This window comes from Drosophila virilis, chromosome 4 (genome assembly GCF_030788295.1).
Source record: "Drosophila virilis strain 15010-1051.87 chromosome 4, Dvir_AGI_RSII-ME, whole genome shotgun sequence".
Lineage (NCBI taxonomy): Eukaryota > Metazoa > Arthropoda > Insecta > Diptera > Drosophilidae > Drosophila > Drosophila virilis.
Window position 1 is genome coordinate 12504900 of NC_091546.1, and position 14302 is coordinate 12519201.

The 14302-nt window shown below is 39.1% G+C and overlaps 1 protein-coding gene across 3 annotated transcripts in view; it reads right to left on the bottom strand.

Moving 5' to 3' along the window:
• Positions 1–14302, bottom strand: part of LOC26531102 (uncharacterized) — an 85221-nt gene that overhangs the window by 23186 nt on the left and 47733 nt on the right. Inside the window, exon 1 of one of the 3 annotated variants that reach the window (XM_032438145.2) lies at positions 4250–4384. The exons of the other annotated variants lie outside the window; for them this stretch is intronic. The gene's annotated coding sequence lies outside the window, so the exon portion shown is untranslated. Of the gene's footprint in view, positions 1–4249; positions 4385–14302 lie in introns of those variants that run through there. 3 annotated transcript variants of the gene reach the window in all.

Genomic DNA, 14302 nt, shown 5'->3' on the forward strand with positions numbered 1-14302 from the left:
CTATATATAAATATACTTTATGGGTACGGAGACTTCTTCTACACATACCCTGACAACACATTATGCTCAGCAACGATCGACGATTTTGATTTCTATAAAATAAAGCATGTTATCATTGGTTTTCACATTTTAAAGCCATAGCTATTTTCTCACAGTGTATGAACCTTAGAGCATCTTCTAATTAGGTTATGTTTGATTGTTGTAATATGCAACCGGAATCTAGGCGCTCGGTGTCGTCTCTCTACATATCCACATATACCTCTCTCTCTCGCTCTCCCTGTCTTGCCCTCTTTCCCTTTCTGGTCAATGGCCGAGCGCAATGGCGAAATTGGCGTCCGCCAATGGAATTTAATCAAGTTTTATTTGCACTAGTTGGCAAAGGATGAGCAATGAGCAGGGCACACACACACACACACGCACACACCCTGGGTGTGTGCCATATAGGGCAATAAAGTTTCGTTGATGTGAGTGTGTGTGTGTGTGTGTATTTGAGTATTGATTGTCATAATTAAACGCTGCTATTGCTGTTCTTCCTGCTGCTGTTGCTGCTGTCTTCCTTGATGTTGCACGTACTTTGCTGTCTCCTATTGTTGTTGTTGCTGCTGTGCACAGCTGCTGCAGCGAGTTTTGTTACTGCGCTTTAAAAAGTTTGTTGATTGAATGCAACGCTGCACAATTGTTGCAAAGGCCAGCCATAAAGTGGTCTTATGCTACCCACCCCGGCCGCCTAGGAGCCGCCTGCCCACAAGAGTTTTATAGCTATTCTTTTGTATGCTCTGTGGATTAGTTCTTCATTGTTTAGCTGCAAGCGTGGCGCTCTGCAGATAACATACAGCACGCACACACGCACACACACACACACACGCACGCAAAGATTAAGAAATGCAGCGAGACATTGGGGCAGGGTTGGGGGCGTTGTGATGTGTGCGAATGGGACTGATAGGTGGCGCTGCAGTCGCAGCTGCAGCTGTCGGACTAAGTAGTGGGAGTGTACTCTAGCCTAAGTGGGCGTGGCAAGTTTTGAATAGCACAGCATAGCTAACTAGCTGATTTAAAGTCGAGCTCATACATTATGCTAAAGCAGCTACTAAAAAACCCATATCAGAAAAATTAAGAACATGCAGCAAATAGAGGGCTTTCTAGGCAAAGAGATTAAAAAGATTCCCATCAGGGCAATAAAAGAAAACTACTTTAATGTTACAGCCATCACACATGCTTTTAATGTTGCTTTAATTATAAGTTATATAATACCCACAGATCTATATCAGCAATCAATTTGTATTTGTAGTAGGCTAGGGTTTAGTGATACACAGTTCAGAGTTTGCAAGACTAAAAATCTCTCTAAGTTCTGAAATCAAACAATTCAATAATAAAATGAAAATAATATACTTAAACAACTTAGCACATATGATGCTTTGGAATTATAGTTTTCGTAAAAAGATTTGATTCAGCATCGAAACCTTTTCTAATCCACGTTATCTTTATCAATCAATTATTTAGCTCGCACACTAAACAACCGTAAATGTCAATCTTAACTAGATGCCAAATTACTGTATTACAGGCTTGTCATGGGCTTGGATTTAAAAGCAGCTGTCAGTAGTAATCATTTAGGTAATACACAGATTTAATATGCTTTACTGACCCAAGTACGCCTGCCTATCTTAATCAGATCTTAATTACCCAACTCTCAATCTTTCAATCTTTCAATCTCGGATTGCCAGTACGTATTGGTGCCTTTATCAAGACCCTAACAATCTCACAGCTGCACTTCCGATTGCTTTTACACCCGTCAACCCCCTTTTTACACTCAATGTGTGCGTAGCCATTGGACAGGGTCCGAGCATTTTCCACATTTTCATTTAGTTATTACATTCATTTGCTTATTTATTTATATTCCTCTAGCACGCGTATTCCAATTCGAAGTATTTCTACTAGGCTTTTTTATTAGAATTTTTTTTTTTCGGTCTGTGCCTTTTGTTGTCAATTGTTGCTGGGCTATTGACAAATATTACGCTGAAGTCTCCACCCCTCTGCCAACCATGGCGCCCCCCCGGGCAGTGTCGTTGTTATGATTATTGTCTGAGGCATTGTCAGAGGCCGTTTTCTATACCCACAACACGTACAGAGTCTACGTTGTCGTTGTAGTCGTATAATACGTTATTTGCATGAAATTACTTGTGCAAGGGGGCAGTGTGGGGGGTGGGTGGATGGGTGTGTGTGTAAGGGTGTAACTGCCGCCCGTTCAGGTCCTTGGTTTATTAGCATGCTCCAGAGATTAGACGTTGCCGGCAAGGACAACATTTGATTTCTTTTTCGTTTACACAAGCTAGCCGAACCACCCACCCAATCCCCCACACCCACACACACACAAAACAGTCCAAACAAACCCCCGAACCACCCACAGACAGACAGAGACGACTGGGCTAATCAGCACAAATGCCAAAATACAAAAGCCAAATCGAAAGTAAAAGCAAATCAGAGCGGAAAATAAAAACGAACAGAAAAAAAAAGAAAGAATGTCTCTAAAGAACTTCCAATTGGAAGTTGAACTCCGCCCCGCGGGCGGTTCCATAGCACTGCAAAAAGACGTCAATCACAAGAATCGACGAGAAAAAAAAAATGGAAAAAATTTGATATGCCTTCTAGGTTGTTGTATGCCTTTCCTATTTTGTTTTGTATGAGTTGAGGTTTATTGATTTGTTTCCTCCGTTTGTCTGTCTGCCTGTCGGTCTGTCTGATATTTGGCATTTGAAATGCGAGCAGACCAAAATTTTCCGGGGTTGTCCCAAAAAAAAAAAAAAAAAACAAATGTTGAGCCAACGTGTCTGGTTTGCTACGTCGCTCCTTTGATGTTGGATAAACCCAAGCAGCGGATTAGCCGCTCAGCGATTTAAGTGATTGTATATCTTACAGATATACGATTTAGACGAACGCTTTACCCACAAGAAAAAAAGAAGAAAGCCAAGCAAGTGCCGAGATTTAACAGCTACGGCTAAGCTCCTAAGTGGGTGTGCCAGGTGAGCATCAGTTGGCGTCGGAGTAGAGACAATTGAGAGAAGTTTCCTCTCAGTACTTCCCTTTCTCTCTCTATCTTTCAGTGTGAGTCTCAAGTTTGTCCTTGCTGTTTAAAGTGATTTGTGATGCTTTCGAGTGCTTGAAAGTTGTTTTCTTTTTGGGTAACTTGGCAGTGGTTTTTATGGTTGTTTAGTTGGCAGTTTAGCTCTCTGTGCGAGATAAGGCCAGTAAAAGTTCGAGATTGAAGATGCGTATTGTTGCAATTGTAATGTGAGTGCTTCGGTTCTGATTGTTGCGTCGCACTCGCCTTTTTTTCTCCAACAAGTTTTGCCCTTATTCAATCGCCAAATTCGACAAATGAATCAACTTTAAGTGTTGAAAACTCCGCGGAGTATGTAGCTTTTATTACGCATTATATTATCTGTTTTTCCAAGGTATTATATACGTAAGCTTTTTGTTCGTTGTGAGAAAATTGTAAATATCTGTGCTATCGTATTCCGAAAATTCTTTCGAGATTATAAAAATATGCTCCTATTCGTGGAATTCCAATGTAGCATAATATAGTGGTTGATAAGGCTTAAAATCATTCTCAAAACTCTACAATTCAAAATAATGAATGGGTGACTTAGCGATTTTTTAACTCCACCCCACGAAAGGAAATCTGAGGTAGATATTTGCAACATTTTGTTTTTGTTCCGTTTGACTTTATGCTTATTTTTTTGTGTCTATGAAAAATGTGGAAAAATAATATAACTTCTGAAAGCCAGGTAATCCTCGGTTCGGAGGTTTTAAGTTGTGCAAATAAAACGCGTATTATCAGGAAGAAACACAAATTTCACGCAGCTTTTATTTTGGTAAGGACCCGCTCAATGCTTCAATTTCTATGCTAGAAATAAACTTCGTAGTTTGAACACAAATAAATTGCGTTGTAAAGACTGAAACAAATTGTATTTGCCATTTAAATTGCGTTGTTTTTTTGAATATCATTCAAGTGAAACTGAAGCTGGGTTTTGATTAACAATAAGTAATTTGTTTACTCAATTTCGTAGCTTATGCTGTATCTGTCCAAGTGCCACCCAAACTAAATCCTAAATAATTAAAGAGCCCATTTAGATTGCAATTAAACCCGACAAAAAAAACACACACACAACAATAAGAGAAAGAAATCCCGAATTGTTGTTGTTGCTAATATCAAACACAAATAAGTAGGATATATATTATAATGAATACCAACCTTGTTCAGCAGCAGAGATCCTTGGCTATGCTTAACTTAAATTCCGGAGAAGCACAACAAAAAACACGACGACGGCAACAGCAAAACAACAAAAAACACAAAGCAATTAGCCGAAATGGACGCACGAGCAAATATCTGGAAAAAAGGTAAGAAAAAAAGACAGCAAAAGGTAAAATATTTGCATTAGTTGAGCTGGGCGCAAAAGGTGTAGCAAATATGTACATAAAGACACAATACAAATATAATACACGGAAAATACAATGCCAGGGCGCCAAGGCTAAGGCACCTTTGAGACAAAAAACAAAAAAAAAAATTAAGAAGAGACGGCAAAACGAGGGTGCCGACGATTTAATACACTTGCCGAGACAGGTTCATGTTTTAGCAATAAAATCCCTGCCACAGAATTGTGGTTTTCTTGCAACACTTCATAAGCGATTGGTGACTTTCGTCTAAGAAAATAAGAAGGAAAAAAATAGTTACTCCTTCCTATGGAAGGAATCTTTAGTTTTATTTGTTACACAATTCAAAATTTGTATATACGTTATAATATCTGTAAAATCAGGACTAGAAGACTAATTTAAATTTGTCGGTTGTTCAGTTCACGGATATCTTGTAAATAGTATAATATCTTGCTCATAGTACAAGATAGATTGTAATTTAAAATGCTAGACATCGAAGGCTGAATACCCTTGTACACAATTGCTTTACGGTTTGGCAGATATGTCAGAGTAATGATGCTTCAGAATGCTGAGTTTGATGCACTTCAAGAAAAATTTACAGAACCCTCCACAAGGGTATACAAAGCTGAACTATCAGATGACATATATAGAAAATGCTTCCACCAATACTTGTATAACCTGTATAATTAACTTGGGCTCAAAACTGAGGGTCTTAGAAATAGACTGGCACGCAGACGGACATAAAACATAGGCTCGGCCTTTGTTGATAATAATTGGTAAAACACGTCTATGCGTAAACCCTATAAGGTCCGAGAATTGCCTGCTACGATGCGTCACACAAGCAAGCGTACAAAAAGAGAGAGAGGAGAGAGAGAGAGAGAGAGAGAGAGAGAGAGATGAGGAGAGAGAGGAGAAATCCTTTTTAATTTCTTTAGCGCGCGGCAATTGTAATTTGTATCTGAGAACTGCGACTGCTGTTTGCGGCAGCCAAATAAAGTTATAAAGGCATAAAAACGCGAGTGTAAATAAAAGCGGCACGCCAACAGGCAACAAAAACCAAAATCATTTCTAAGTATAAACATGAGTAGAGCCGAAAAACTGAGCCAGGACTGGAGGGAGAACGTAGTGCTCCGCGTCCGTTTGAGAACCACAGAAGTGCGTTGCTGTTGCACATAAAATTTCATTGATTACATTTGTTTGTGCGTTAAATGCCCTGCTCACAGGTCCTGGCCTGTGTGTGCGAGTCTCTGTCTGTGTGCGTGTGTGCCTAGGCTCGTTTCCTGTTTACACAGGCGTCGCGTCCTGTGTGTGTGGCAGGCTCTTTAACCTGAAGTCGCACGCGACGTAATGAAATTCATTGCCGCACAACAAACACGAGAAATGGTCGAAATATCTGTGGTTGGGGTTATTTAGGGACCATATGCATATAACCAAATACCTAGAATTATGTGCTCTTTGTGTGCACCCAGAACTATTTAAAATGCTATTTATATGCAAATACTTTAGGCACAAAAAAAACATACTCTCTCGAAAAAAAAAAACAACATTAAAATATGTCGCGGGGGCGGCGGTTGTGCAATGTGCATTTCACATTCTGTTCGTACAACTGTTTAGTTTTCACTAAATCCTCATTAATTAGTAGCATTTAAGGCGGCATTTTGTGTTGTGCCAAGCGCTCTAGAAAAAAATACACCACGCCCCCATTTTCCCCTCAGTGCAACCCCAAAACCAACGCCGCAGCGTTAAAGCTACTTAGCATAAGGCCAGCGCACAGAGAGCTGCATGCACAGTGGTGCGAGCAGCTGCAAACAGGTGTTGAAAACTAGGCCCCATTAAATTAGTCAATAAGTGGCCGTAGCTTTGCTGAATTAGCCTGGCCAAGTGATGCATGAAATGAGCAGGTGTTTGGACTTTACCATGCGGCAATTATCGGACCTGGAAGTGATTACAGATTTATAGAGGGACAGAAATATATAAATTAGGCTAGAAATTAACACAATAAAAAAAGGTTGTTTATTGAACTGAAACTATTTTCAGATGTTGGTTTTACAGCAATTCAAAGAACGATCGAAACATTTTTAGCCAAGCAGAATAACATAAGAATTAAAAAATACTTTATATATGTATGTAGTTTCTTTGGTATAGAATCAAAATTGTAACTTATAAGAATTTGAAATCATGTATTTTTATTATTTCATTATATTATGAGCATTTAAATTTGTCCCAGCTGACTCGCGAATTGAAATTTTCCTATCGGTTTGAGGATTCTTTATACTATTTTAGATTATTAATAATTACTTTTAATATGACCAAAATTTATATATTAAAAATGTGTTCAATCTGATTGGTAAGACTTTGTAAGATGATTCATATTATTCTAAGCAGTTTGATTAGGCAATTGAAAATTAAATAATATATACATTAAATATTATTAATAGATACATGATTTTTGATAGCAATAGTTAGCAAGTAATTATGCTTGGATGTCAAAATAAAATCAACTTAATTCTGAGTCTTTTTTTAATAAATTCCGTGTATTGTCCTACTTTCCAGTCAATTTAATTAAAGCTAATTTGCTGAAATCCTTTCCACCACTGTGCCCATGTCCTTGCTGGCTATAAAAGGCACCAGACCCCTGTCCTAAATGTAGGCAAAACCAAAAAAAATAAGCACTCAAAGTAAAAAAGAAAATTCCAACAGCTCTTTTGCGCCCTTTTATGCCACTGCACACACACAACAACAACAACAAATGGCATGGGACAAGCAGCGAGGCATTTGCCTGCATTTAATAACGTTTAGTTTGTGGCTCTGTAAATGTATCTGAGTATCTGCATCTGTGTGAAAAAGTGGAAAAACATGGCACTAGCAAAACAACAACATAGAAAAACATTCGAGCATTCAAAATGATATGGGAAAACACACGCACATATGAAAATTTACCCATTTTCTTTTTTGTTTCTTCCCATTTCCCAAACGCTGGCAACGCATTAATTTCATTCACACTTCGGAGCAGCATTTCAAAAAATATTTAAGGCAAATATGCAATAACGGCATGTTGGGAACAATAATATTTGTCTAGCGGAACGAAAAAAACAACAACACCAAAAATATGACCCGAAAGGGCGCATTGCGAGGGGGATGGGCTGCTAGTGAGGTGCGAGCTGAGTTGTGAGAAGCACGCGCATAAAAACGGAACGTTCTTAAATACGTTGTTGTTGTTGTTGCTGCTGCTGCTGCTGCTGCCGCTGTTCGATAGGGCCGGCCTAGGCCCTTGATGCAGGGTCGCCCCGAAACGTTTGTTTAACAATTGAAATATACGTACAACAGCAGCCACGTCGCATAAGTGCAATCCTACCCAATACACTGAGAGAATTCTACATCACAATATGAAATTAAAGGGCTCATATAAGAATTCACCATGCTAACAATTTTGCGATATGGAATTACGCCCAGAATAGACGATCACAAAGCGCATAAAAGAATTTTACAAAAAGACGAAGAATAATAACAAAACGACTTAAAAACATTAATGATTTAAATAAAATACTTCTCATTTGAACCACAAATGTAAATCATAATTCTAATGTTTAATCTCCAGTTTATTTACATTATAAAAAAGTATTTGATATCAAAATTTTGCTCAGTGTAAACCAAAAAAACGTTTGGGCCCAACTCTGTTTGCATTTGTCTTGCGTTTGCCTTGATCCCTAGACCCATTAGTGTACCTTGCACACGGTAGCTGCCCCAGCGCCGAATTCCACTCGCAACCCTCTACAACAGCAACAGCAGCAGCAGTAGCAGCAGCAGTAACAACAGCAGCAATAAAAATAACAACAACAACATCGTGTCACGGTGTTTGGGATTTTTCAATGTGTAAAACTACCTGTCGCTGTTGTTGCTACTGAAACTCCGACTGCCTGGCTGGCTGGCTGGCTGGCTGGCTGGCTGGCGGATTGCCTGGCTGACTGGCCCCGCCTGGCATTCGCTTTGAGCCGGGTGAAACTATCTTTTAACACGCACAACGCATTATACGAGCACCTTGCATGCACACGTCACAGCTAGCACAGCCCCACAGAGAGAACCTGCCCTGGCACACTACGCCTAGATTCCAGCGTATTTTCCCCGTGTGTGCTTTTTATGCCCTAACCAAGGGGTATTACACATTTGCCATGCAGTCAACTTCGAATGAGATGGTTTTATATCGTAAACATAATATATAAATCTGCTTGATCAGCATATAGGACTGGTCTCTATCGATCGGCTTCTTTGACAACGAGAGTCTCAGTTAAAATATGTTGGAATGGGCAGGATTAACATATTGACTACAATAACTCCATATTACAAAATCTTGTAAAAATAAAGAACCTCTCAGTTATTATCTTAACTTTTTTTTTAAACATAATTTAGGATATAATAAAAAGAAAGGAATATCTTCTTGTTTCCGCAAATACAGGACAGCAATGCTTCATTATTTTGTTTATAGAATTGTTTTTTTTTTTTTTTTTGAAGCTGGAGTTTTTGTCATTCAATATGAATATGAATTCATATTTTAATACTATTTAGACAGTTTCCTAATATTACAAGTCTTGACAAATGAAGCTGCCGAAGATCAAAGTCCTCCATCTAAAGTTTCACAAGAGTATTTAGACTTCGGAGCATGTGCTTTTCACTTGTTTTGCCTTTTGTACAGCCGCTGCCACGTGAATTTTATTCCTGCCACAGCAACGCGACTCTCGACTGCCGACAGTCGACTCTCCAACTTTGCTGACGACATTTGTTGGTGTTGCCTTTGGTTTCTTTAGTTTTTTTCTGTGCAGTATTTTTTGGTTTCTTCGCAGTGGCAATGGCTGTGAGGTAGGTATTTTGGTTGGGCTTTGCTCGCATTTGCGTTGGCTTTTCTTTTCAGTTTTTATTTCAGTTAAGTGAAATGTGCATAGCAATGGGAGGGACAACGACGACGGGGCGAGGTAGTTGTATGTGTGTGTTCCTTAAATAAATTTAGCTTAGTTTTTGAATGGTTTTTGCACTTGAGAGGTTTATATTTTGCCATTGCAACCCAGCACCGACTACTCGTATTAGATTTGCATCACTTGAGTTGGCGTAAATGCATTTTGGGGCTACGGGGTAATCTCAGACTGGCAGATTTGTGTACCCCGTGCGCCCGATGCGATGCACCAGGGCCAGACAGAGTTCGGAGCAGTTGTGTGCTGTTTGTGCTGAAAATTGTTTGGGCGTGTGCACTTCAAACTCGACAGTGCTCATGGAGAAAGATTTTACAGATCAACATTTACTACTAGCACGTAGTAAATGTTTTCAAAAGTATTTAATCTCCTCTTTTTTTCCGCCAGCACTGTTTAATCAAAAGTTTATTTATGTGCCCACTAGGACTGCATTTATCTTTGCATCTATATAGGCTACGATGCTTTTATATTTACTTTCGTAGCTGGCGTCCTCGTTTGCTTTTTATTGTAAGTTCGTTTTTGTTTATAATAATAATTTAATCATATATTTTCATCATTCAGCTTTCATAGTATACAAAGGACATGTGACAAAAATGTGGAGCATGCTTTTTAAAATTTGATATATTTATTGATAGACAAATAATACAAGCGATAATCCTTTCAAAGCTTCAATCAATTATGATTTGTTTGTGTGTTAAAAACACAATAAATAAATCCCAAAAATAACATAAAATAAATAGCTAAATTGCAAAGTAACTCAATATTGCAAACATTTGTTAAATACTAATGCGATGTGTGTGTTTAGTTTCAATAGAAATTATATAACAATGCTCCTTTATTTTGTTTGTGGAATTTATGTATTGTATAACGATATTATAATATTAAGCTGGTTCAGCTCGAGGTGAATGTAGCTATTTATTGCCTTCTAGGATCCTTTTTTTAAAGAACCTTACGGAACAATCATCAGCAGTCCTTTCTCTAGACTCTAGGTTACAAATGCCTTATGGCATTTTCGAGGCCTTAACTTGTTGATGCAAGCGACAAATATCGTAACAGCAAGCAACGTCAGCCGTGTTCGACAGGGCTCACACTTTAAAGACTAAAACGGACTCATTATGGCCTGAACCTATTGAAAATGGGTAAAAAAAAAGGATATCAAGCTTTTGTGTAAATGTATGTAACAGGCAGAGGGAAGCATCTCCAACGCCACAAAGTATATACATTGTTGATCAGCATCAATAGCCGAGCCGATCCCTGCGTATGCATGAACGCGTCGATCTCAGAACCTATTGGAGGAAGAGCCTTAAAGTTCATGGTAGTCGTTCCAGCGATAGTCGACGACTTGCCCCAACCTCAAGCAATCGGTAAAAATTGTTATGAAAATGCTGCGCAAATTTTAATAGTTTTAAGAGCTAGAGTTACTTGTAGCTTCGTAATAGTATATACAGAGCAAGTATCAGTCGGTTTTCAGCTATCGAGCTGCATTTTGTGTTGATTTTTTTGTATACAGATAATAATTTACTAAGTTTTGATTGAAATATTTTAATGGGTGACTCATATCTTATTCTTGTTTTAAAATATTCCAAGAACATTTTACTTAGTATTCAATTTTCCTTGATTAACTTCTTTTAGAAAATGTGAAACTGTGCAATGAAAATTTGATATGCCCATTTTTAAAAACGTTTTCCAAATGTTTAAACAATTTTGTTTCCACCTTTCTCCTTATTTAAAGGAGTCTTAAATCAGATTTTTTTTTTTTACGCAATCTGCAGATGCATCTGTATCCCAATATCCATAGCAATTGTTGAAACTGCCAGCAGCAGCTCCACCTATGACAAATTGCCTAAACGCAGCTTCAACTTGCCACTCGCACAGCGCCTTGCGCGGCAACAACAGCAACAACAACAACAACAACGACGAGGATGCGGAGTACAACAACCACATTGAAATGTTGCAATTTATGCAAAGAAATGCAAGCAGCGACCGCAGCGACCATTGCAATTGGTAGCCCCCGCCGGCCCCACCCCGTTTCACTGTAGCGCTGCGGGCTGTGCGCTGCCCCCTCGGCCAGAAAACCTTTTGCGTTTGCGTTTGCGTTTGGCTACTTTTTATGCTGCCGCAAACAATTCAGCATGTATTTTTTAAATGTTGCCCATAAATTGTTGCGCGCAGTGCGTTTCGCCCGGTTTTCCAGCATATTTTCAGTGCATGCCTTTGTTACAGCTGCAGCAACAACAACAACAAGTGCCACGCTTTTCTTGTTGCAGCCACTGTTCTAGCATTTGTTGTTTTTGTTGTTGCTGCTGCTGTTGTTGTTGTTGTTTATGTTTTCATTCGCTTCATACATAAATACATGTTGCTGTACACGCGAAAGTACGAGGAGTATTTCATAAACAGCTGCCTGGGTGGCGCCCCCCTTTCTACTGGCCACACCCCTGCCTCGCACAAATAAAGATTCGCCCTAGGTGCAAAATGTAACCAACACGAAGGCTTATGCCCCTCAGGAGTCGCCATCGTCGTCGTCGCATATCGAGAACCCAACGAAACGCAACGCGAATACGCGCATATTTTGTGGGTGGGGGGAAGAGGGGGCCCCCCAACATTGCGTTCTTCGGCATTCACACATAACAACTCCCCAGTGAGTATTTATGCGGCTGAGCGCTGGCAAACATTTCTAGTTGAGGGTACGTTAACTTTTTTACCAAACTGTATATATAGATATGGAACATTTGCTATGTTTCCCACATAGAGAGCAAATACATTTTATTCGCATCTTTTGTTCTGTTTCTATTGTAATAAATTGTTGTTGTTTTATCTTTTTTATATTTTTCGTGTAATTTGAGATTTTTGAGCACACAGGTAGAAAACTTGAAAAACTATGACCGGACTCTTTACAGTCGCGTCTTTAATAGTCGTCATGTTCGCAGGGCTGATAACATTTTCTTTTTATGATTATCTACCTCAGTCTGTCTCAGACTGTCAAACTCCATTTGCATTTGCAGCGCAAAAAGTTTTCCTTAAAATTGTTTTTCCCTGCCATGCGATAGAGAGGACCATCTATATCCATGCAGCTATCCATCCATCTATTTGCCTAATATATCTTCATAGTCGCCAGTTTACAGCCTGCTGCAGCTATCTGCTGCCCGATCTGCCGCTCGCCCTGCTGTCTACATTCTGTTCGCTGTCATCGTCTGTTGAGATTGGTTTGCGTTGTGTTTTTTTTCTTTTGGGCTTCCGTATACTAATGTGACGACCACGTCCATGTCTACGTACTCGTCCTCGTCCAGCTTCACTTCTTGACTCAGTGCTCCTGCCGCACAGTCTGGCAGACTGGGGTCTGCGCCACGGCCTGCCTGCTGCCTTTTGTTTGTGCCTCATATTTACGACTCTAAATGTCTGCAGTACGACCGAGCCGAGTCGAGTCGAGTCGAGTATATCTCATGCCATCATCTCTTAAACGATGGCGGCGGCAATTCCTCAAGTGTTTGGGCTGCTGGTCGTCCGCTCCACTTGAAAATTTGGCATCAAATGTCAGCGTCAGAAGCGTTTGTCGTTTGCATGCCATTTGCGCTCGATTCTCACTATGTTTCTAATACCCTGCTCGCAAGTGCATAACGAGTATATTATGTTTATCCAATGTGCATTAGTTCTGGACATATAAGACAGCGAATATGTTCCTGTCCATGTATTTGTTTGGCTCGACTTAAATTTCTGTTGAGTTGAATCTACTTGATATGCAAACTTTACTTTTATGCATTATATGACGCTTGTGATTCTCAACTAATGAATATTTATATTGATTCCTGGCAACAGAGTATTGTGTAGTCGGGAGTTAACGTTTGCAATGCCTTAGCTGGTGTTTTTTTAGAGACTTCTCTTTGCCTCAAGTGGCAACGGGTCGACGCCAGCGTCCGATTTAAATGAGTTTTTCAAAATACTTGTGCACGTACAGCGCAAACGGAACTGGGCACGGACATGGATAACGACAACTACTTTCATTTCTATCTCATTCTCGAAATGAAGCGCTGCTGGCACGCATTTGCCGGAGCTGTCAGTTAGATGACGACGATGGCTTCCTCTTTTATTGCAACCACTATTTTGGTTCTATTGAAACATCCACGAGCTCCGCACTTCGCATCAACTTCAACTCCAGCTCCAACTTCAGCCTCAGCTCTAACCCGAAACTCTCAATTCAATTCATGCTCTGTCATTTTTAATGAATCACTTAATTGTCGTCGTTGAATGGAGCACAGCTCCGAATAGTTCTAAGAGGCCGCTTCAAATGACCGGAGATAGAGTCAAGTAATACGAGGAGTCGGCTTTTCGTTTCTAATGTCCAATGGCAATGCAATGGGGCATTGTTTTTAGGAATATGAAATAGAAATTCATTGTTTAAACGAATTGAGCTCTTATAATATCATATTTACATGACCTTTGCTTTTCTTTGAAAAATAACATGATGCTACGACAGACGGGTTGTGTAATAATATCTTAATAATAATGTCGATGTTTGTTTGACCTTTTGTTTGGCACGAACGCGATTTTAATTCCTGAATAATATTTTGCTTTTTATTAAGTTTCTGAATAAAAGTAAGAGACAGTGTTTTTCGGCATGTCCTCCTTGTGGTAAATTGTATTGTTTTTTTTTGTTTTGTAGGAATTGATGAATAAAATTTGATTTGTTTAGAAAAATTATTTTAAAAGCATTTTGTGCTTAGTTTTTAATGCAAGGAAATATTAAGTCTTATTTCTAACCAAGCTAAAATGAATAACCAGTTAAAAAACAATCAAATAACATTTTTATTTTCATGGTATTTAAGTATGTCTCATTTTATGCTCAAGTCAATATTCGACAAGTATACCAATATATTAAACAGATTCAAACTAAATTTTATGTACAACTCTAGTACTCA